Genomic DNA, 24,614 nt, shown 5'->3' on the forward strand with positions numbered 1-24,614 from the left:
TGATTTTACTGTAAAAATAATCGACGTCAAATTACAGCAACGGATTGCTCAATTTGGTCTAAGCTCAAAGGTGTTAACGTTTAGGTGCACACAAAAAAAAAATAATTAAACAATCCGTGCCCAATCGTTAACACTTGATTTACCGAGGCGCTTAATAATATATTTTTTCTAAGAGACGTGCGGAAGAGATTACCTCTAATATCATAGGCAATAGGTACAGTTCGTACGCAGAAGTAAATAAATACGAAAACCGTTACATTGGTGTCATGTGTGGGGTCCGATTGCCGATTTAAACATCTAGTGTCGGCTATCCATAATTTCCACGAGGAACTTTAATATAATGAGGGGTATTGTTACGAACAAGCTCGCAAAATGGTTCTCTAGACCGGCACTGGCCAGCTACTATGGAATTTAAAAATTCGTCGAATTCACACGGCGTCTTTCACATTTTTTATAAATGGCGGAAGCGCCTTTGATGTTTCGTTTTATAACTTCTTATTATAGCAGGCGGTTTATTTATAGTATTTCTTTTGGAGTCTATTTATTTGTTTTTGTTTGTTTTAGTGATATTTATAAGTAAATTATTATTGATAAGTTAAGGGTATTGTATAGTGTGTAATTAATTAAGAACGTAAGAGACTGTGTTTATTGATTCACCCCAGAAATAGAAAAAGTGTGAAGTGTAAATAAATAAGAAAAACGTTTCATTGGTGTTAGGTGTGGGGTCCAATTGCTGATTTTTTTATTTTATTACGAACGAGTTCGCAAAATGGTTCTCTACGCCGGTCCTGTCCAGCTAGTATGGAATTTTAAATATTCGGCGAATTCGCACGGCGTCTTTCACATTTTTTATAAATGGTGGAAGCACATTTGATGTTTCTTTTTAGAACTTTTTATTATAGCGGGTCGTTTTTTACAGTATTTCAAATAATTTCTGGAAAATTCAATTTTTTTTGTTCTTTTTATTTTATTCAGGTATATAAATGATTTGTGTCAACGCGGTAAGTAATTAATTTTGAATAAATAGTCGTAGTGAAAAGATCGAATAGCAGAAATTATTTAAGTGATATTTATAAGTAAATTAATATAAGCTAAATGTATTGTATAGTGTGTAAATAAATTAAGAGCGTAAGAGTCAATGTTTATTAATTCACCCCAGGAATAGAAAGAGAATAAATAAATACGTAAAATGTTATTTCAGTTTATTCATTTTACATAATTTTCTTCTCTGTTCACTTGTTTGTGACTGAATCCGCAATCTCGCGATAAAATTTCGATTTAAATTTCGAGGTATTTAAATACCTCAAATTTGAAAACTTAACTACCGACGGATATATTGTGTATTCACTATTTATTTTTCCCGAAAACTCACAATAAAAGACTTACTGAACATGAAAATAGATGATGTCCTATTTAAACTTAAAATTTATGGATAAATATTGTCGAAAACTCAACTTGTAGATGTAAATATATGATTGACGCGGAGCATCAAGTAATTTTCTTAGTGGCCACAGGTAATAAATAGTAAAAAAAAATATATTTTAGCCGGTCCGCTTATGGGCTCTTGGACTATAAATGTCTCTCTCAGCTTAGGGTAATATGACCAAAGTATAGGCGTCTCTAACTTTGTACATAAATTGGAAAATACCTAATCCATTAAACGTTACCATATTTTAACTTAGATTTATTTGGCAATAAATCAAATATGCCATTTTTACGAGCTACTTCTTACTCCAGCGGTGCTTCGTACACCTGAACACAATTATCACTGTCCATTTTAAATATTTATTAGCGGAAAAAAGTAGATATTAAGCTCAAATCAGATATATCCCCAGTTTTATCATAGTAATTATAGAGACTATATAAAGTTTAGTTTGCATTAAAAGCATTTTGTAATTTTTTTATCCATACAATTAATCCTATAGGTGATTCTTCTCATATTCTATTATTTTATGGAAATATTCATATCGATAGACAAATAAATAGGGATAAATGGGCGTGCGCCAGCTCTTAATTTTAATATCGGCAATAAAATTTTAACTCTTGTTATAATGTGTCAGCTCGTAATCGTGGTTGTTATGAAGATTAGACAACTCGTAACGGAAGATTATGCAGCTCGAGATTTTACTTATGAAATTAAAGACAAAAATAAAATAATATTTCACTTTCTAAACGCATAGCAAAAAGTACTCTGTACACTATTTAAAAGTTTTTCAACTTTATTTCAGATCCAAATGTAATTGTCCAACAAAAAATTTTCTCGTCGGTCAATTCTGAACAAATCTGTATTATTAAAAAAATTGTAACTAACCTGAAGCATTTAGAGATTCTAGGTTTTAAATTTTGTATTTTTCGACTTTACACAGTAGATTAGTTACTAAATTCCAGGTAATACTCTTGATGAATCCGTCATGAGTTGTATTGTGTAGAAGGACTACCTTTTCATTTACCTGAAATATCCCCGACTCGATTTGGCCGATTTGGTGCAACTTCATGGATTAAAAATCGTTACGAATTGTACCGCATCCGGATAAGAGAAATGGACTGTAAATAGTAGATTGAGTAAGATCCCATTCAAACTCATCTATATCTATTAGTTATTTTTAATATAGTGAAGAATGAAAAAACAATAATCAATATTTTTACAATACAAATGATTGTCTTAAAAGATTCCAAGCTTTTCAACAATTCCAAATAGTAGTTTCCTTCGTTCTTTTGAAAATGGACGGCTTAATTTATATTAGTGCATCCACCAGGAGTTTTAGGGATAGAAAACTTTTGAAAAAGTCCAACCCGTGAAGATAAACGTATTCTAAATATTAGTAAACATGATCGACGACTCAGTGGTCCAGAGATGGCAGCTCCGAATAATGAATCTAAGGATCTGCCTTTCAGTACTTCTACAGTGAAAAGGAGATTGAAAAAAGCTGGTATTTTAGAAAGGGTAGCAGTGGAGGAACCTTATTTAAATAAAATTAAGAGTGATTATACACATGAAGAGTTGTAACGTGTTTTATGGAGTGATGAGTGAAAATTGAAAGAAGAAGGCTTTAAAAAATAAAAAGAAAAATGTTTTACGCACTGGCCAGCATTTTATCAGCAGAAAATTTATCTTTCAGCAGGACAACCATCCCAAGCATCCCTTGCAGCTGTACAAACAGTATTTGAAAAAATTGCAAATGATAGTGTGCTAAAAGTAATAATTTGGCCGTCACAGGCTCCTGATCTTAACCATATTGAGTTATAGTTGAACAAATTGAACAGGGACGTCATAAAGAAGGGTCCTACTTCCAATTAACACGTTTAGAATATCCTGAATAGACCTGAATACCCCACGATTATTTGTTAGAGTGAATGCCAAAATTGTGCACCGAAATCATAAAATCAGAATATAATATAAATATCGAAATCCAGAATTTTGTTTTTATTCATCGGGCCTTCTTAGTAATGTTTTAGTTCTACTAGGGTTTAATTAATCAGTGTCATGTTCTCAACTTTACCACAAGTTAAAGACGTTTACTCTAGGTTAGTTCAAACCTTGCGTGATAAATTGTGTGCTTTGTTTGTACGAAGATACGACAACATCAAAACAGAGAATTTGAGTGTTTGCAGATACTTGGGATATTTAATAATTCCATGTATGAACCTTCAAATATCGTTCTAAAGGTAGATACTTTTCAAATATCCTCTGTTATATATATATATATATATATATATATATATATATATATATATATATATATATATATATATATATATATATATATATATAGCTCTAAGATATGTTTCTCGGCGAAAAGATGGATCCGAGAACAGAATGTCGATTTTCCAAATTCCATTATATAAATTAAACTTTAAATCCTTACACTTTTTCTGTGATAAATGGCTTGCTGAAATTTCCATTATGTTCTATGCCCGAATTCACAAAACTATTTTTTGGTAGATCGAACGAAGGGAAACCAGCAGAGGTTATTAAGGGAAGTGGCAGTGCCCCCGGGCGGTATTGCGTTGGTAGGCAGAATGCGCGAAGGGTCCGCTTAGTCCTTGTAGGAAATCTAAACTCGTAGATAATAATTGGATGAGGATTCATCCAAAATGGGTTATCATGTCGTATACTTGACATATATATTACTTACAGTCAATCAGTAGCGTCTACTAAATGAATAAATATTAATGCAACAATGTAACGAAATAAAAACATCATTCTATTGATGATAAAATAATATAATTACAACAAAGAATCCAATTATTCACCACGTCTCGAATTTGGAATTTCACTCTTATCTTTATGTTTGTTGTTATTGTTACAAGCAAGTTCGCAAAATTGTTCCCTAGACCGGCCCTGTCCAGCTATTATGGAATTTCAAAAATTCGGCGAATTCGCACGGCGTCTTTCACATTTTTTATAAATGGCAGAAGCGCCTTTGATGTTTCTTTTTAGAACTTTTTATTATAGCGGGCAGTTTATTCATAGTATTTCTTTTAAAGTCTATTCATTTATTTCTCTTTGTTCTAGAACTATGTAGAATTTCATTTAGATATATAAATGATTTGTGTTAATTTTAAATAAATATTCGTAGTGAAAAGATCGATTTAGTAAAAGTAATCGCAAAAATTATTTAAGTGATATTTATTAGTAAATTATTGAAAGTTAAGTGTATTGTATAGTATGTAAATAAATTAAGATCGTAAGAAACAGTCTTTATTATGTTATTTCAGTTTATTCATCATTTTATATAAATTGCTTTTCTGGTTAGTTGTTTCTGAGTGAATCCGCATTCTCGCGACAAAATTTCGATTCAAATTTCGAGGTATTTAACTACCAACGAATATATTGTTTATCCACTATATATTTTTCCTGAAATCTAACAATAAAATACTTACTGAGCTTGAAAATAGATGATGTCCTCTTTAAACTCAAAATTTATGGATAGATATTAACGAAAACTCAACTCGAATCAGTGAAACTCACAATTTTGATAAGTTCTAGTGATAAATATGGCCATTTTTTCACATCTTACCTATCATTAACGCACAACTTCATATTTACCTCATACATCAAATGAACATTATCTCTCAGCTCCTCAATTTTTATTTTCCAACATCTTTATTACCCGCTCGAAAGCATAATCGAAAAAAAATCAGACTGCGGGGTAAAACAAAAAATTATTCTATCGAAAAGGAGCATCTGGAAGCCTGTGAAGCATAAAAAATTATTAACCGTTTGAAAACATATAGAAGAAGGGGTATTCTAATCAACGAGAGTAAAGTCAATCGTCAAATTCACGGTAAAAGAAGCGAGAATACTGATTTATGAAAAAAAGTTGAAGGGCTACAGCCAGATGGACATGTATGATAAATAAAAAAAATTTGGCAATACAAAGAGTGTCCCACGACGAGTTAAAACTATCTGTATATGGCAAAATTCTTATAGTAGAATCATGAAAATTTCTACGTTTTTGGATACGATCTTTTTAACTAAAATATTTTCAAAGATGGCCGACTTCCGGTTCTACCGGAAGTCGAATGTAACTTTGTTATATTGGTCGAAACACCCTGTATATTAATAAAAGTTTGAAATCTATATAAAATTTTAGTACACTTTTATATAAAAACTTTTTTCGGAAAATGCATATTTTTTGAGTTATTAATGTTTTTGTAAAAAATTTGACCGTTGCAGACCCTTATAAATTATTTTTTTACGAGAATACCCTTAAGGATATGAATATGGTTTTTATTCGGTTGCTTTAAGTAAGCTCTAACGTATTTGAATCTATTTTGAAAATTTCTCATTTAATACAGGGTGTGTATAAAGAGTGTTCAAAATTTAACTTCATAAATATCAAATTTCCCTTTTTTTTAATAGAATTACTCGGTTTTGATGCATTTAGGGTTGAAAAATAAGGCAAATTCATGTATAATTTCCTATACCTAAACCTCAAATATATCGGAAATGACTAAAAGTTGGAATAGGATTGATAAATTGAAAAATTTAAGACAAACATTTAATATCTGGATAACGGTAAGGTTTAAGTATAGGAAAGTACATGAATTTGTCGTATATTTTACCCCTGAATACATTAAAATAGGAAAAACCGGGTGGTTCTATTTAAAAAAATAAAGAAATTTGATATTTATGAAGTTAAACATTGAACACTTTTTATACACACCCTGTATAAAAGAAAAATTTCTCAACATAGATTCAAATACGTCTGATCTTGCTCAAAGCAACCGAATAGAAACCATTTTCATATCTTAAATAGTATACTCGTAAAAAAATAATATATAAGGGTCTTCAAATGTCAAATTTTTTACAAAAAAATTAATAACTCAAAAAGTATGTATTTTTCGAAAAATGTTTTCAGACAAAACTATACTACAATTTTACGTAGATTTCAAAAATATATTAATATTCAGGGTGTTCCATTTAAAATAACAAAGTTACAGTTCTTTTCCGAAAACCCAAACGTATTTTGCCATATACAGATAGTTTTAATTCATCGTGGGACATCCTGTGTACGAGTCTACATATGTTGCCTGAATGAAGAACAAATCCAACGACGTTGTTGAGAGATTTGGTAGGGTATGATTGCATTGAATTCAATGAATCAAATTAGCACATGATAAAATCATATTATGCGAGTTTATTTGATATTATATTCTAACTTTACTGTTTGACATACATAGACAAACTATTAGCAAAGTTGTAGTAACTTAATCATGCAAGATTCCTTCCGAAGTCCGTGCAATATGTAACAGTGGATTAACTTTGATGAGAAAGCTCTTTCCGTAATGAACTTCAAGAAACTACATTCCAATTTATTAAAAACTTCAATATAGGCAAACACTTCGTATACAGTGTCTCCATGTATAACTCATTAATTATTAAGTACGCCAAAAAAACAGTAAGATTAAGAAATTGATAAATTGATCCATTACAATTAAATGTTTTTCAGAGAATATATAGGGTGAGTAACTGTTTTTTTTTTATCCTTGTTAATCTAATACTATAAATATAACGTATGGTGCAAATGCAAGGAATGATTATTTCGAAAACCGGTGATCTAAATGGGAAATTTTTATTTTTGACGTCATCTATGTAAGCGTTATGATAGAAATAATGGAAATGTGGGGGAGAAGTCTTTTTTCAAATACCTATTCACAACAAATTTCAATATATAAAAATAAACTCAAAACTAGAACTTACAAGAAACATTTAATTCCATCTTCGACCATATTTGAATATTTGCCCCCTGTAAGTTCATGACTTTATTTTAATATGGAGTAATTCATCTTTTTTGCTTATTTTTTATGTCAATTCCACATTTCTTCCCTCGATATTCAATTCCAATAAACTGGAATGGAGAGTGAGGAACGGTCAAATACCAATTTTAGTTTTGGATTTATCGTTTGTCGAATAAACACTTTCCCATTTTACACAAATGGCATTTTATCAGTAAATTTTTATGTTATTCAGACTTGTAGAGGATATTGAATATAAGTTTTGATTTATGGCTCTTAGGCTACTGTTGAGAATGAGCACCATGAACAAATAACTATGTTATCAACTCATTTTATGTAATTAAACAATGATATACAGAATTTAACGAAATAAAAGAGCAAAAAGTTGCCATTTCAACAATTTAGAATCAACCAAATTGATATATTCATTGAAAAAAATCTGCCTGTAGCACGTTGACGCATAGCTACCAAAAAATATGTTGTTGATTCGATTGTCGCGAAAAGAATTATTTAAAGATGAGGATAATAACATCGACAACTTAAGACCGATTTTAAAACTGACAACACTGTATATGGAAAACCGATTTAACATAAAAATGTTGCACAGCCTTTAAATCCGCGCATCAAAGGTAGTCGAGGTAGTCATGGCAGCCAAACGTTAAAGTCAAAATTATCCGCGAAGACACAGTTATAAAAAACTTGTGTTACGTGTTAAATGATTGGGTAAAATGCGACCTTACGTTCATCAAAATGAAAACCATAAAATGTTGTTTGTTGCTTTTTGTTTTCCAAAGTATTTGTGAATACGTCCATTAAAGACAGCGCACTCCAAAAAATGTGGAATCTGATCATTGAAAGGATCAGGAGGTTATATAATAATAATAATCCTGTGATTTAGTACATTTGGAAATATATTCATTACAAACTCAGAGCTTCCAAATTTCAACACTATTAAGAATCGGTGCAAAAAAGGAAATTAGAAAATTGAGAAAATGACTTTAAATGGAATGGAAATGGGAACATCTACAGTCGATAAATCTAAAAATTTCCAATCTAGATTTTTGCTCGTCATTTGCTAGATTATTGGGAAATTTGGAGAACTATAAATTTACAAAGGAGAAGACCAAATAGTAGAAAAAAATCAAATTTTGATATATTTCCGATATGAAAACACTTCTAAAATAGACAAAAAAAGCAAGGCATTTCAGTAAAAGTAATCGTAGCTTTACTCGGAACGTTACCAATAGATTATGCAGTAATTTTCAGCTGATACCCATTTAAAAATACCCCCCATGGGGGCAAATGCCGTTGCCGTAAGTTATTGTGTAATTTTTGAACTTATTTGATCTATTTTAGATCTTATGGACTCAAGTTTTATTGCGAAATTGCTTATCGAAGAGACGCTACAAAAAGAAGTGTGAAATTTCCTTCCGGAAACGTAACTTCCTCAGATTTTTTCCACTATGTATTATTGTGTTCAGAGTAGGAAAACGGTAAATATAATCTGACACGCAAGTGGATCGGAAACTTGTGAAAAACCAGCAGGGTTTTGACTAAAGCTCTTTTCGTCTAATGAAAAGGGTTAACTCTACCCAAAGTTTCAAATTTCTCCTTGTGTCTTCCATCTGCAAATGAGTTACCATTTTATAATCTCAACAAAGTATTTTTAAAAGCTTGAATTCAACAGTGGAAATCACGTGCGAAAAAAGTTATTATTCTAAATTTTGTGAATTGCTTGAAAACTCACTAAGAAATTGTTCGGATTCTGTTCAATTAAGTTCACTAAAACAGATCTAAAAAGTATCTAAGAAGTGCTCTAAACACCCTAAAAAATATTACAAAACAGCCCTGTAAAAATAAGAAAGTCGATTGGCTCCGTTTTTTGGAACTGTTTCTTTAGATTGCTTTATTACTTAACTTTTTATAATGTCAGAAAAAGTATCGTTTTGTTTTTTCTTGTAAATTTGATATTTTCAATATTTAATATGGTTATGTTCTGTTTTTAGTTAAGACACTTCCCAAATAGGTGTGCTCTATAGATTGAAAAAAGGATTGAGCACATCCCTACTCATGTTTGATAAACTTGAACGCAACAGTCGAAATTAATGCGAAATATTCAATTTCAGCTCTATTAGTTGCACTGAAACAAATCTAAAAACTATCTGTAAGTCCTCTTAACACCATGAGAAACAAATACAAAACAATTCCCACTATCGGAAAACCAGAAAAAGCTACATACGAGAACATTAATTGTTTCCTTCAATTGCTGTTAATATTCTTTTATACGTTTTAGGTGTCCATCTTAGCCTGTCATCTATTCCTTCTTCCTCTTCTAACTTCTTCACTTCTTTCTTCTTTAAATCCTTGAGGATTATTTCTTACTATCTCTTTTTTTGGTCATCCGTTTCGTTCTCATTTATTAGACAATAAAAACTCCGAAACTTTTTGTCATAAACGTTGAGAAGCTTGCAAAAGTCCTAATTATAAAAGTTTGTCGAATTTATAACTAAGAATTTTAATTCCGTTCTTCAATAATGACTTAAAAATATAGTAGCAGTTATTTCATATCTTAATTATACTGCTCGATATTTTGGTAATCGTCCGAATCAAATAATTTCATTGTTCATAAGATAACTGTTTCAGAATTAAAGTTTTGAAACTAAGACACGTCTCATGTTGACGACGTTAAATTTAATAAAAGCAACTTGGCGATACCCACTCCTGAAATTAATACCATAAATTGTAAGGAATTGAATGGATAGACATAAATCTAAGGAAGAGATTGGTGATGTTATTTGTACAGTAACTTTCAATGTGACGTTCCGTCTCCTCGACTACTTCAGAGGCGTATCCTTGCTATTATTATTTGTTCTTATTTCAATTAGAGACACAAGTCACATTACAAACAACATTAAAATATGAAACGCTTAAATCAGGAGTAGCAATTTAAGCATGTCTTTCAGGGGAGAGATGGTCATTGCCAATTATGCAGCATCACGAAAATACATCAACTAAAAATTGACGTCCAAATATAGAAAACAAAGCAAAACTGATTAGATATCAGACTGTTTTCCTCAGACCTACCTTATTGATGATAGGATACTGATCTTTGACATACGAGGTCTTTCCATTAATCGAAGCGGTGCTGGAAGTCTTTGGTGAGCGCCTTTAGGAGCTCTGCCTTTTACAGCTTCCCTCGACTCGAATCGGGTCCCTTCCGAAGCAGATTTTTTCTAACCTTTCAAGGAAATCTGAGCCGCTGATGCAAGAGATTTGGTCAGGAGTTTTTAGCACCAGCTTCGCACAGACTTTTGTCATGAGATAATTCCTCGTGTTAAATTCGCATGCTCATTCGACAATCTGCACGTACAATTTGGTCGATTTTGATCACTGTTTCCGGAATAGAAACAGTCACAGAGCGACCTGGGCACTGGTCATGTTCAGTGCTCTCTCGGCCTTTAACTACAATGCTCACACCACTCAAAAACCCCTCGCACGAGATAAAGAATTATACCCATAGGCTTATTGCAACATTTTAAAGCACCCAGTCGGAGTTTTTTTATTTATAAAAAAATTTAAAAAAAAACACGTTCGTTTCAAACCGATACTGCACAAATACTATGATAGTGACGAAAACGCCTTCTGGAACGTAGATAGACAAGATATCTAGATACCCAACGCACTACTAGTTTTTCCTCCACCCATCTAGGGCGACCTCTAGGCGCGCAGTCTGGTTAACTACTTCAAAATCTGTGGATGGAGAGCTCTTGGTATTACAGATGGTTCGAATCGTAGACGCGTGGTGCCTAAAGTTTTGTGCGGATACTCTTTAGGTTGAAAAAAAAATTCACCAAGATTTGAGTGAATGATTTGGTTGATTATGCTAATTTTGCTATACAAACATGGTGTCTTTCGGTTCTAGAGGAGCGACAATATGATTCTTAACCTAAAAATAGAATGATGCGAGTTGAAAATAGTAATTAATATCAAACGTGAGTTAAACAGCGATTTTTCTTTACAATTTCCCCACATTTCAGTGACACTCATTTCAGGCGAGAATGTTAACCATAAGCATAAGTCAAATCATCCACTACCTATCGATCGGTTTTTCTTTGAATACTCACATACATACATACGATTATTAATTCGTTATTCATCACAAAAATTACAAAACAAATTGTATCTGTGGTCTATAACTTAATTCGTGCGGTTTTTTTTCAAAATTTGAACGAAACATATACAATAGTATTATTGAAAGTATTGCCCATCTGAAGTTATGACCTTTTCCCATCTTTCTGGCAATTTGTGGATGCCATCCCAAAAGAACTGCCCCGGCTTGGCAGCCAAGAATGAATCAAGCCAATTTTTGATATCTCGCTTTGATGTAAACCGTTTTCCAGCGAGGGCGTTCTACATCGACCGGAACAAATGGTAGTCAGAAAGGGTGAGGTCCGGGCTATAAGGCGGGTGAGGTAAAACTTCCCATCCACTGTTTTCCAAATAGTTGGAAGTTATGATGGAAAATTATTGCCTCGTGTCTGGTCGCATATTCCGGGCGTTTTTCGGCTACTGCTCTCTTCAAAGGGAATAATTGTATCCAGTAGTGTTGCCGTTGAATTGGCTGATTGGTCGGATTTCGCATATGATTTTTTGCGCTTGGTGCTGTCGTAATGGATCCATTATTCATCACCAATAACAATCCGATGCGAAAATGACATCCTTCTGTGGCGTTCCAGCAGCATTTCGGACATGCAAAACCGCCTATCGACGTCTTTCGGCTTGAGTTCATGTGGAACCCAATTTCTTTGCTTTTGGATATATCCAGGTGCTTTTAAAAATTTTAAAATGGCTGCTTGAGTGACACTCAAGGATTATGCGAGCTCTTCTTCTGTTTGGTAACAATCTTCATCGAGTAATGCTTCCAGTTCTTCATGTTCAAACTTTTTTTGTTGCTCAGGACGTTCATCGTCTTCCAAGCCAAAATCAGCACTTTTAAATCGTGCAAACCATTTTTGACACATTCCCTCAGCTAAAGCATGTTCACCATAAACTTCCACCAAAATACGGCAGCATTTTTCTTCATATTAAAGTAATGAAGAAGAACCCCCCGCAAAAATACTTTTTCAGAAACAAAGTTCGACATTTGAGTGAAAAAAAATTGTTATTAACGCTTAAAATGAATGACATATACTGAAAAGACATACTATGGAGTGTAGAGAAGGAGGAACATTTCTGGGTTAAAAAATGTGAGCTGATTTTTGATGGGAAAATAGGTGGCGCTGATTATAGAGGGTATTCGCTTAAATTTTACGCGCTGATTTGAAAATAACTGTATAGTAATGCTTTAAATAATGCACCGTGATAATGAAATTAGTAGTATTAAAATAATGAAACGATTAACAAAACGGAATCTCGTTAAATTAACTTTTATTAACTATTATTTAGCTATTTATTTGGTTTAGATAATACATATATTCTAATATGAAAAAAAAGTAGAATCATGTAACAATAATGAAATAGTATAAAAAAAACATTTTGGTTGATTAAAATAAAATATTGAATATTTTAAACGTTGTTTAATTCTTTTCACCACCTACATAATATTCTGTTTTCGTTAGTTTATAGAATCTGAAGCTAGTTTCAGATATAGTAAGTGTTTAACTTCAGATCTCAATCCCATAGTACAATCAGCGCCACGTATTATCCCTACAGAATTCAGACCACATTTTAAACGTACCGTCCATAAGAGATGTTCCTCCTTCTCTACACTCCATAAGACATACAATAACAGTAGCTATCTAACGCAGGTTCGGAATATTGGTACGATGTAATATTATACAAGTTATGCCATCTCTTATCAAATCCACGAATTAAGTTATAGGCCCATATATAAAATAAATAACACAAAGCAAAATTTAGAGGTTGTCGGGAAAAAATTATAACGTATTAATAACAAAAAGAATTGTTCGAAACACTTTTTGAAACGTTCCAATTGACAGTCTATCAATTAATAGTCATCCAACGATAAATAATATTTTACGATGAAAACTAAATAAACGCTTCTGTTGTGTTTATACAACATTCAATGACTGCGTTGTAAATAGATTGTTAGCTAACACAGAAACTGCATTAAAAACAGAATGTGACCTTTCTAAATCTCATGTTACTACTGAAAATACCATATGCAAATGTATGGTTCTCTCTCTGCTATACATGAAATTTTACATTGTATTTTTATATTAGACAAAAAGTGGTATTCCACGTGTATATTCACTAACTGACAACAAATTATAACAGGCTCATTCCAATAATAACTGTGACATAATAAGAAATATATATTAGAATATCAACGTTGTGAAAGAATTTTTTAATCCTTTGAAATTTAATCAAAATACGGTAAATGTGAAAAACGATTCCGGTATCATAAAACCAATAGAAGAAGCTAATCTTTCTAATGACCAGTTTAGATACATATTTTGATACCGATTTATCATATGAACTGAATAAATGATGCGAAATTTTTATGTTTGAATGACTTGAAAAGAGCTCACGGATAAAAAACCGACAATTTGAGGGAAAAAACGGTAGAAATATATCGGTAGCTGTTATGAAGCTGACGCTTATTTCTTTTCTCAAATAAAATATATCTCGAAGATATTTGTAGTAGGTATCAGATCCTATTGATGAATAGCCGTTTATTTCTTTGAAAGACGAAAAGGTTAAATGGGGGATTTGGAGATGTACGGAACTAACAAATATACATTGTAAACAAAGACATATTGAAATTTTTGGAAATACAGGATTTTCCGAAAGAATGGCTGATAATTCAAATAAAAGTTTCAGTCAAAAACATCAAATAACTCTTCAAAAATACTCGATGGCCAAATCAATGATTATGGTTAATGAGAATATCAACATTTCCCATTATTTTAAGTTAATAAAACATTTATGAGGGACGCCCTATACAAAGATTATTTACTGGTGAATGTTATCGTATTAATTGGCATTGCCAGAGGTTGTTGAAAGGGAGACATTTATAATTTAGTACTAGACGATGTGAAGGATACTGGTTCTCAGTTAGTAGTCGCGAGACCGAAGTTCGAGTGATTTTGTCAAATGTCAGTTTTTCGAGCAAAATTACTGATGGAAAAATTTTGATATAAAAAGAAATTAATCCTTAAAAGAGAAGATAAAGTGTTTTATGGCAAGATTAACGCCCGAATATATGAATGAACAACAACAATAATTATCTAAATTGATACAATTAAATTAGTTTAATGTACAGTTACTAATCATCCTCGCAGTTGAATTCCAAATTAATTCAACTGCATATTCTTTATAATCTTCTCCATTCCTCTTTCTCCTATTATACTCCCAATTCTTTAATATATCTGCTACTTTTTATAACGGAATTATTTTCGACATTTCATAATTTCGAATTGACAAAACTCCATAAATTGTCTCCATATTGACGCTTTAGTATTTTTTGTGGATTGCGGGATTGCTTTTCCAATATTTTTTGTTATTTGTTGAGTCGAAAATTCCCCAAAACGACTCATGTTGTGATGTTTCAGTATGAATTATCAACAATAATTGAATAAATAACAGGGCAGACATTAAAGTGATATAAGCATATTATGTATTTGTTTAAGAGGAACAAGACGATGCACCTTATTTTATCGCTGTCAAAATGACAAAACAGTCATATTTAAATGACACATTTTATATAGGAGTTGATTTATCACATAAATACAAATATTCGTCGGGTTTTTACTGTGATCAACAGCAATACGGTGCATTTTTTGGATGTGTTCAGAAAATATAAAAATTTGCGAAAACACCTTTAACTAAAAGCACTTTCGGTAGACTACAGACAAGGAAAATGCGTAGATCAAAGAGCTGGAATAAACAATAATTGCTGAATTCCTCAATCTTGAGCATCCAGAAAAGTATGAAGACATTGCTTCAGAAGGACTTCGTCAACGCTGTTAGCCAATGCTCGGGCTAATATTAATGTTTTAAAACGACATGATGGATGAAAAATTTCATCAATGGATGAAAAACTTGTACAAGAATCCGTCCAGGGCTAAAAAAGAATAGCAAGAACTTTTGTACAAGTGTTAAACCAAAACAATTAATTTATTTGCACCATTACTGTTAATATTCAAAAATTAGAATAAAAATTTAGTTATTGATGTTAATTAATTTCTTATTTCTAATTATTTCAAACGGGAATGGTAGAATTTAATAGTACCGTAAAGTACAAGGATTTTGGTCCCGACTTAGTACTGTAGAGTCGACTTTACGGTAATAATTTGAAAAAAATGGATATAATTAACCAAAAGTATTAGAATGCAAGATATTCAGCTTGATACAGATCTAGAATAAAATGATTCATTATATAAACGTAACATAAATGAAAATACAAACACTTGTTTACGATTGGCAGTTAGTTTTAACCTATAATTATATGAAAAACTCTACGTACTAGTCAAATGAAGACGCGTTGTATCGAAATCGTATAAAATTAAGTTGTACAAACATCGATATATTATTAAAGTTATTTCTAGAATCCTCTGCATCGTAACATTGAGCAACGTCAAACTTTATATAGTTTGGAAACTTTGAGTATGGTTGGGGCTGCATCGACAAACAATTCAGATTGATATTGGTTGGTAAAGTTTCTTTATCGAACTTCCGAACATTTGTCTTCATTAATCATGAATAAAGCGGTAGAGTGCTCTAATTTCCTTCTTAGATTTGAATTTCAATAAATATCTTCATCACAACAACAGTAATGAATTAAATTATTTAACAACATACACAGTAACGAACCAAAAAAGTTTACGTGATACATTTTCACATGTTCTTAGCATATCATAGCTAACCGTGAGGTTTACATTCACCACCTCAGTACTGCAGATCCAAAGAGATAGCCGACATCGAAAATCTATTTTTGCCATCTACCATAATTCCTATTCATCACAACTTAGACTTACCAGAGTTGATGGCGTGTTTGCATTGGCAAGATATTGTTTTAAGAAATAATGGAGGCTCCAAGGAACTTACAAGGAAATTACAGCTCTTAGAAAAAGAAATGTGGTGCTTTCTACATTTTACAATATGGAAAGTTCTTCATGTGTTTGACTGATATGAGTAAATGCTTTCATGCAATCTTCTTGTGAATGGCGCTTGTTTGAACCATCTATACCTGCTTTCAATTAGATACAATGCCTCATTTTATGTAAAATCAACTACAGCCAACACAGGTGACATATATGTGGAGAATTTGTATAAGTATCGCGCAGTGAAATTGAAAAAAATTTGACTGGAAAGATCCGCTTCCGCCTCCGCTTCATATTGAACTTGGAGGACTAATGAAACACTATATGAAAGCTATGAATGGAGAGTGTGGATAGAAATACAGATAGATAATATTCGAATTGCGGTAGCATGTTTTTAAAACATCGCTAGGGCTTAACTTGATTTACAATTTTTTCTTTTCCAATGAAAATAAAAACATGGCATGTGATGCTAAATTGAGAGCTGTCGGAATGAAATTATTTCGATTGAGTTTTTAAATTCTGTTAATATATATACCAGAGAAAAAAAGTGATTTCTTGTACCTTGGGAATGTTGGAAATCTCAAATATTCACAAAAACATAGAATTTCAATTAGATTAAAAGGGATAAAGTTCGCCTAAGTGTGATGATGCCAAGAAGTGATGAGAGAATCACTTGGATTTTCAAAAGCAAACAATTTGTGGTCATGGTTGAAATTTCATCTAGCATTTATGCAAATAAGAATTACTATTGAATTTTTTCAATCAAAATATAAGTTTACAAAACTATATATCTTTTAATGTTTTTTTTTTCGTTAGAAACTGAATATATATGAGGTCTGGATATTAAATAACGAAACTGGTTACGAATCTTTCAAGGAAATCTGAGCAGACCCGTTGACGTAAAAGCTTTTGGTCAGGAATCAGATTTTTTGGCACCAACTTCGCACATACTTTGTCAAGTGTAATTCCTCGTGTAAAATTTTTCTTTATCGACTCAAAAACCCGCGCACGAGATAGAAAGTTGTTCCCTTGCAACAATTTATAGCACTCTAACCCTCTAGGCGTGCAGAATCGTAATTTAATAGCCAGGCCTCGTACATTGTGTACTCTTCCTTTTGTGAAGACGTCCTTGTTAAATAAATTGATTAAAGTTGAACGAATTGATTTACTCTTCCATTAATGACGTCGAACAAAATAACTTTTTCCAGACTTTTCAATAGAATACTTTGTGCCTTTGATAAATACCAGAAACCAAAATGAAAAACAACGTGCTTTCACTATTATTTTCGATTCTTTCCATCAATTTTCGAACAACAAAAGGCGCTAAAGTCGTATTATGCCAACCTGCCTTTTGTTTGCCAACATAATTAACCTCGCAATCTATCACGACAGATGCTATTGATGTGTAGACGAAAAAAATTCGTTCATTTTCCTTTTATTTTCTGATGAGTTCTGTTTTTCAAACAGACAGGGTTATCATTGCTGACCATTTCGTTTTGAATACTATAGCGATAAAATAACTTTCTTTGAATATACCAGTGCTGGATAAATATTTTCTATTGTCTCCATAAATAGGATTTGAAATCAATCAATATAAATGCGGTTAGTTCCCGACTAACTTTTTTGTATAAATAATTTAGATTCCTCTTGAGATGTCTCTATTTTAGTTTCCACTCTATTATATTCCATTAATATATTCCTTCAATTTCCGGTGCTTTACTTTGAAATCAGATTTTGATTTTTGGTTATAATATTTGATATTTTGTATTCATTGCATGAAAATATTCTGGAAATTTTGTTTCAACTTTATTTTAGTTGTTTCGTAGAAGATAATCTCAGTGATTATCGAATTTATTGATAGTTCAGTGATCACGGCTCCTAACCCACGAAATTTTTTTGGATTTAGATAGTTCTCAGGGTGCTTCATCGATACAGTGAAAGTTAACTTTTAGCCGCTAAGCGATATATTTTTAAAATTCCGAATTTTGCAAATCACTCGTAATCTATGCCAAATTTCCGAAAAAGTGGAGGTATCAAAAATGTAAAAAAAAATTTTCGCGCCATGTAGAATCTGAGGGAAATTATGTCCTCGGCTGAAGAAGAAACTGCTGTATCTTCTCGAAAACTCAACATTTCGGGACGAAAGAAAGTGCATTTTACTCGTTAGAGTCTCTACTTTTCAGCTGCATCTGCAAAAAATTCAGACTTATAAAATTTGCTTGTAAAACGTCGTCAATTAGACCAATTATACCTTTGAACTCACTCTGTAAAAGCAAAAAACTACTTTTACTAATGCTAGATTTTTTCATAGTTGACAAGTTCGGTTACTTTTTTATAAGTTGTTGAATACCAGCCATTTTCGCAAAATAATGAGAAAATTGAAGCTTTTTGTAGCTGAGTTGTCGAACTTCAATTTCCTTCCCAAATAAGTTCTTCTCTCTCTCTCTCTTCTAGCCGTTTTCTATCCTTTGGATATAGGCCTCTCTCATATTTTTCCAGTTTTCCCTGTTCTGTGCCACTTGGTACCAGTTAAGTCCGGCTGTTCTCTTGATATCATCATACCATCTTTGTTGTGGTCTGCCGGTGCTTCTTTTCTCCCCCCAAGGTCTCCATCTTGTTATTTTTCCGCTCCAGTTGGTGTTATTTCGAGCAACATGTCCGGCCCAGTTCCATTTAAGACTACCTATTCGCCTCACTATGTCCTCGATTTTGGTTCTATTTCTTATCCACTCATTGGTTTTATGGTCTTTAAGCGTTATTCCTATCATTTTCCGTTCTATTGATCTTTGATGTACCTTTAATTTATTCAAGATTTTCTTTGTTAGGACCCATGTTTCATGGGTCAATAAGTTCTTAAAAATGATTTTTTGTAGATTCCAAAAAGGTTGTAGTAAGTTGTGTAATCATAACAAGGCTGAACGGCTATGTAGAAGCCTGTGCGGATTGTGTTTACAAAATTCATGCACGAATCTGATTCCTGCTGACATGGGGAAAGAAGAATTTTTTGACGGAAAGACCAGTCCTGCAGGAGAAGACAGTGAAGACACCCTGACGAGCACGGAATTCCTCTTGGAAGAAATGCTCGAGACTTTTCTGAGTTATCCGCAAAAAATGCACTGTTGAAAAAATCTAGTAACACGAAATTCACGAGTAATTTTGAGATTATGAAAAAATCACAAGGAAACTTTTTTTGTAGGAAATTTTTTGAACTACATTTTTGATACCTTCACTTTTTACGAAATTAGGCATAGATTCCGAGCTATTTGCAAACAAAGATATATCGCTTAGCGGCCAAAATTTTTATGTTAACTTTCACTGTATCGATAGAGCACCTAAATCCCTAAATGCCTAAATCCAGAAAATCAGCGTCATAACTAAATTTCGTGGGCTTTGGTTCTAATTGGGCTGTACTCACTACTTTGAACTATGAGATGTGGTGCTTTTTTCGTATTTTTCCTAACAATTTCTAGGCAAAAAAATTCACTCTTTTATAAAAATTGATCATAAGGTTGTGCCGTGTTATCAGAATAGTATATTATTCAAGATAATATTATACAGCACCCTTTTATCCCATTATTTGTTATCTATTCTTTTTATTCGCCTTTGGGGCTGCCATATCATGTTTATGTATTAAGTTTCCGGTCGGAATAGGCCTCTAGTCGACTCTTAAATTGCCGAAGCTTGTATTATATTAATAAAAACTTCAAACCCATAAAGGGAATAGTGTGGATTTTGGTATTTCCATCATGGTTAATACTTTATTATTCCATTTTTTGCAACGAATGCAAAATAAGTATACCTAGTGTTTGTTTTATTTTATCTACTGTAGTAACCCATAGATGGTGATATTTCCATTGTAATAAGGACCATTGGTGCAAGCACATCGCATGTTTCTAAACAAAAACACTTCATATTACTCATTGTACCAGGCGCTTTGCGTTATATTTGTTTTGACCATAGATTTACAGATAGGAAATGGGGATGATAATCCTAGACGGCAATTACGTCTCTCAACTATACTTCTTAGACATTATGCTGTTTCTAATGGACACGGGAGCACTGAAATTTATGTTGTTTATGAAACTAGAATTGGAGTGAGTAGTAATGACAATCGATAAGGAATCTGGGTAGAACCAGATCAATAACAATCCAGAACAAGTTGATACAACCATTATTTATCCCTTATATGACTATGAACATGAAAGTTTTGGGTTTGTGTTCAACCAGACATCGCTAGAAGTGTTCCAGATACACTGAATGTAGGATATGGCATGGGATTCAATTGTGATGTGAATATAATTGAGGCAGTATCAGTCCACATTGTATGTAGATGAGTTGGTTGCAGCGAAAATTCGAACAATATCCACAAGAACCTATCAATCGCTTAATCGTTCCATTACACACAAGTGTCAACGTGTTATGGGAACGTGGAGGACATCATACCGACTATTGAATAGAGTCTTACCATTTTTTTGTCATTCAATAAGTTTTGTCAGCAAGATCCTACTTTCTAGAAAACTTTTTTTATGAATAACATTATCGATGTACAAATTACTTTTGTATTTTGAAATTTTTTGATTTTGTCTGTATTCAAAGAAATATTAAAACATCTGACAATATTAACGCTACGAACTCGTCCTCTCATATAGACCGTGAAGATGGTCCTCTTCCAATATGCTGTCTAAGCCAAAGTTTGGTGAATGCAGCGGATATTTTTATTAACATTATAAATTTTGGCACTCTATTGACATTCTTTTTGTTACGAAGATTATAGATTGTGAGGTTACTATATAAAATGAGGCTATACTCCACTGCAAAAACTTGTAATTTTTCTAATGCTTTTGTCTTCAAATCATAATATTTCAATTTACAAATTGCAGTACTACGGTTTCATGGAAACACTTCTCAGCAAAAGTCAGCTTCGAAGGGTTAATACAACGATGTCTTTTTGCAAGCCAATATAATTTGGAGTGCCCAATTTAGATATCAGTGGTAGAATATGTAAATTTACAGAGGATACTAGTTTCTCTTGGAACAATCCTGATTTCACCAGATCTGGACCATAAAACCATATCTATTATTTAGTAGAAAAGGCTGCAACGTGACCAAACTTTAGTTTTAGAAACGTTAAGACATAGAAGATTAGAATTGCACCATGTTTTGAGGGTGATTAGGTCACTGGATATGGTCCTCCAAAGGCATTATGCCCTTTTTGAGTAGCATCTACGATATGCCATTCCCTCCTGGGGACTCAGACTAAAAGATCAAAAATATTGGCACGTTTCTTCTTGATCTACCTACTACACGTGCAGAGTTTGTTAAAGGCTCAATACTGTACAATTCGATAAATATGCACAATCATTTTGGAAAGAACCTTCTAGGATGTAAACGACTTTTGATATAATACTGATATTTGATTTTGAACATTATACGCACCAGTTTGATATGAATATTTATAAATAATACAATTTTTTAACATAAATATAATCACGTAAGATTCATCCTAAGTATAAATTCACGCCACTGTTTTATGAACAAAAATTAAAATATCAAAATTGCTAGAAATCATGAAGTAGTTACCAAGAAATTTTGTAAGTGAAGGAATTGCTTGTCAATCGATAAAAATAAAAGCAATGGACGAAAATACACGCAATTCTATTTAAAAATTTTAAATCTTTTCTATTCAGATATATGCATTATATTCAATTCTCATTCTATATTCTTATCAAGAATTTTGACCGATTATATTTAATTTGAAATTTACACTTTTGTTTTGATAAAAGTCAAAAAAATTATTTTTTCTTGACCAAAACGGCTTCTCCGATAGATATGATGCACCATATGAAGTCAAAACACTTTTGAAGATTAGAAAAAGAGAAATAACTTATAGACGCTTGAAGCTTTCTAGAATTGATGAAAAAATACCGCTAGAGCACTTTTATGAGAGACTCGTTGAGTGTTTGAATAAAAGGATCGTCGTTTCCAGTAGAGGATTTTAAAAGGACTAAGAAGGAACTACTTAAAAGTTAAACGTATTTGTTTTGCTTCCAGAAAAGTTTTTACCGATGTCAGGACAAAAAAAAGGAATGAAGAGGGAACGATTTTATTCGCAATGAATCAATCCAGTTTCTTTGACGTATACGAATCAATCATTGAACTATTGATGAATAGAAAAAAAAATAATTTGGAATAACACAAGCAGCGATTAGTCAATCAGTTAAAAATGATTATAACTCTTTCTATATTTCAGATCCACTAACACAAAAGAAATGGGGAGCATCCATGTTTGAGTGCGCTTCTGTAAATACGGTTTCAATAAACGAAAAATATTAAGACCTAGTTTTGTATAGGAACAACATTTTTATGTATCAAATCTCATTCCATTAGTCGTAACAAATTGAAAATGATATTGGAAAAAAACTGAAACAAATTGGAAAGCTCAAGATTTCACGGTGCCAAAATAAACTCAAAATTAATTGTTTATTAAAGTACTTTTGGAGAATAGTATGTTTTTTCTATAAAGATGAGAGATGTATCCTCTAGTGGATAATCTTGAGAGAAAATTTAATCGAAAAGTCTTCCAAAATTGGTCATACTAGAGAACTAAACACGATTGTTGAGGTCGGACTCTTTCCTTGATGTTGGATAAAGTTAAGTTAGGTTAGGGTAGAAAAATAATAAAATTTTCCACTTATTTGAGCAATAGAACTTCATAAGCAGTTCAGTTCGACGTTCGATAACTTTTTCAAAATGTTATATAATAGTATGATTAGTATACCGCCTAAGAAAAATCATATGTGCGCTGAACTCCCGGAATTTTGCAAAAATACCAAGAAAGGCATAGAAACACGAACGCGGGAATTTGTGTTTATAAATCATACTTCGTAATCTGTTGAATTTAAGTTATTGGAATAATTCAGCGAGTATTGACTTAGAATTGATGGGAATGATAATTGAAACTTACTCATTGACTTCTGGTAAATTCAAAATAATTTATAAAAATGTACAAAAGCTGACAACGTAGCTGGATTGGGCTAAATGAAGGCAGTCGACCGAGAAGGGACGGGAAACTTATAGGAGGAGGATATACCATTATATAAGCTAGCTATTTAGCTAGCGTTAACTTAATTTTGTACAAAATATTATAAGGATAATGTCCGAAATCAAAGTTTAGAGATAAAAGTTGTACTGAACGAACCTATGATAGTTGGCGCCTTCGTTCTCGTTCAACATTAATTAAATAGATTACGCAGTCTAGCCAACGTATAAGTGCCTGATGAACGGTAAAAACTAAAAATTAGACATTTGCGCTGCAAAGAAGTCCAGTCATATATGCGTTATGTCAGAAAAGCCTAGTACTCAAACAAGACCTAAATCGAGGTTTGATAATAATGATGGGAGAACGGAGACAATTCGATGAGCAGTTGCTCAGTAGATAAACTAGGTAATGATTTTTGCATGTCAAAGGAAATATCTAACAACCAAAAGCAGTTTCAAATTTACACAATCTAATTAATTAATACTCGTTCTGAGTAAAATTATATCAGGATCAACTTTTAAAAGACGAGGTACTGAAATGACGGAAAATGTATGCAAATAATAAATCGACTTGAACGGAATATCGTATATAGTATTTCGTTGAATGTCGAGTTAATGGTATTGATATTTATTTCAATTAAATTAATGATCGAGTCCTTTAATTCACTCGTGGTCAAAAATAAAGCACCACCCCGATTTCTGAAAATATTTATTTGTTTAATAATTTTAAACTATTATTGCTATTGTTTGACTTCTTTTTAATCATTTTGACGCAATAATAAGAAATGTGTAGAAATTTTGAGTGATTCTTAATGAGTAAAAAAAATGAAAATGAAAACATTGTAATAAAACCTAATTTTCAAAAGAATAAAACTTGCATTCTGAAAAATAATGTTTTTTTTTGAACACTGGTAGCGTGAATTTCCGCTTCTGGATGTAATTGTTGCTAACATTCGCCTGGGCATGATTTCAATTAGGTGCTGTATCACTTCTTGAAGTATGTTGTCCCATCTAATGCATGCCGCTTGCTCAAGCTCATTTAAATTTTGAGGAGATAGATTTCGACGACGAATGCAGCGTTTTAAAATGTCCCAGACATGCTCGATAGGACTAATATCTGGACTTCTTGGTAGCCAGTCCAAGTTATGAATTCCTACCTCGTTTAGAACATCTTCCGCAACGTTTGGTCTAGCATTATCATGCATTAAACGTAAATCATCACCAAAAAATAGTCCAAACGGAACGACGTGATTTTCAAGAATGTCATAT

At 32.3% G+C, this 24,614-nt stretch overlaps 1 protein-coding gene across 1 annotated transcript in view; it reads right to left on the minus strand.

The window, feature by feature from the left end:
* Nucleotides 1-24,614, minus strand: part of LOC130901880 (uncharacterized) — a 167,319-nt gene that overhangs the window by 13,398 nt on the left and 129,307 nt on the right. The window lies entirely within an intron of this gene.

This window comes from Diorhabda carinulata, chromosome X, assembly GCF_026250575.1.
Source record: "Diorhabda carinulata isolate Delta chromosome X, icDioCari1.1, whole genome shotgun sequence".
NCBI classification, from domain to species: Eukaryota; Metazoa; Arthropoda; class Insecta; order Coleoptera; family Chrysomelidae; genus Diorhabda; species Diorhabda carinulata.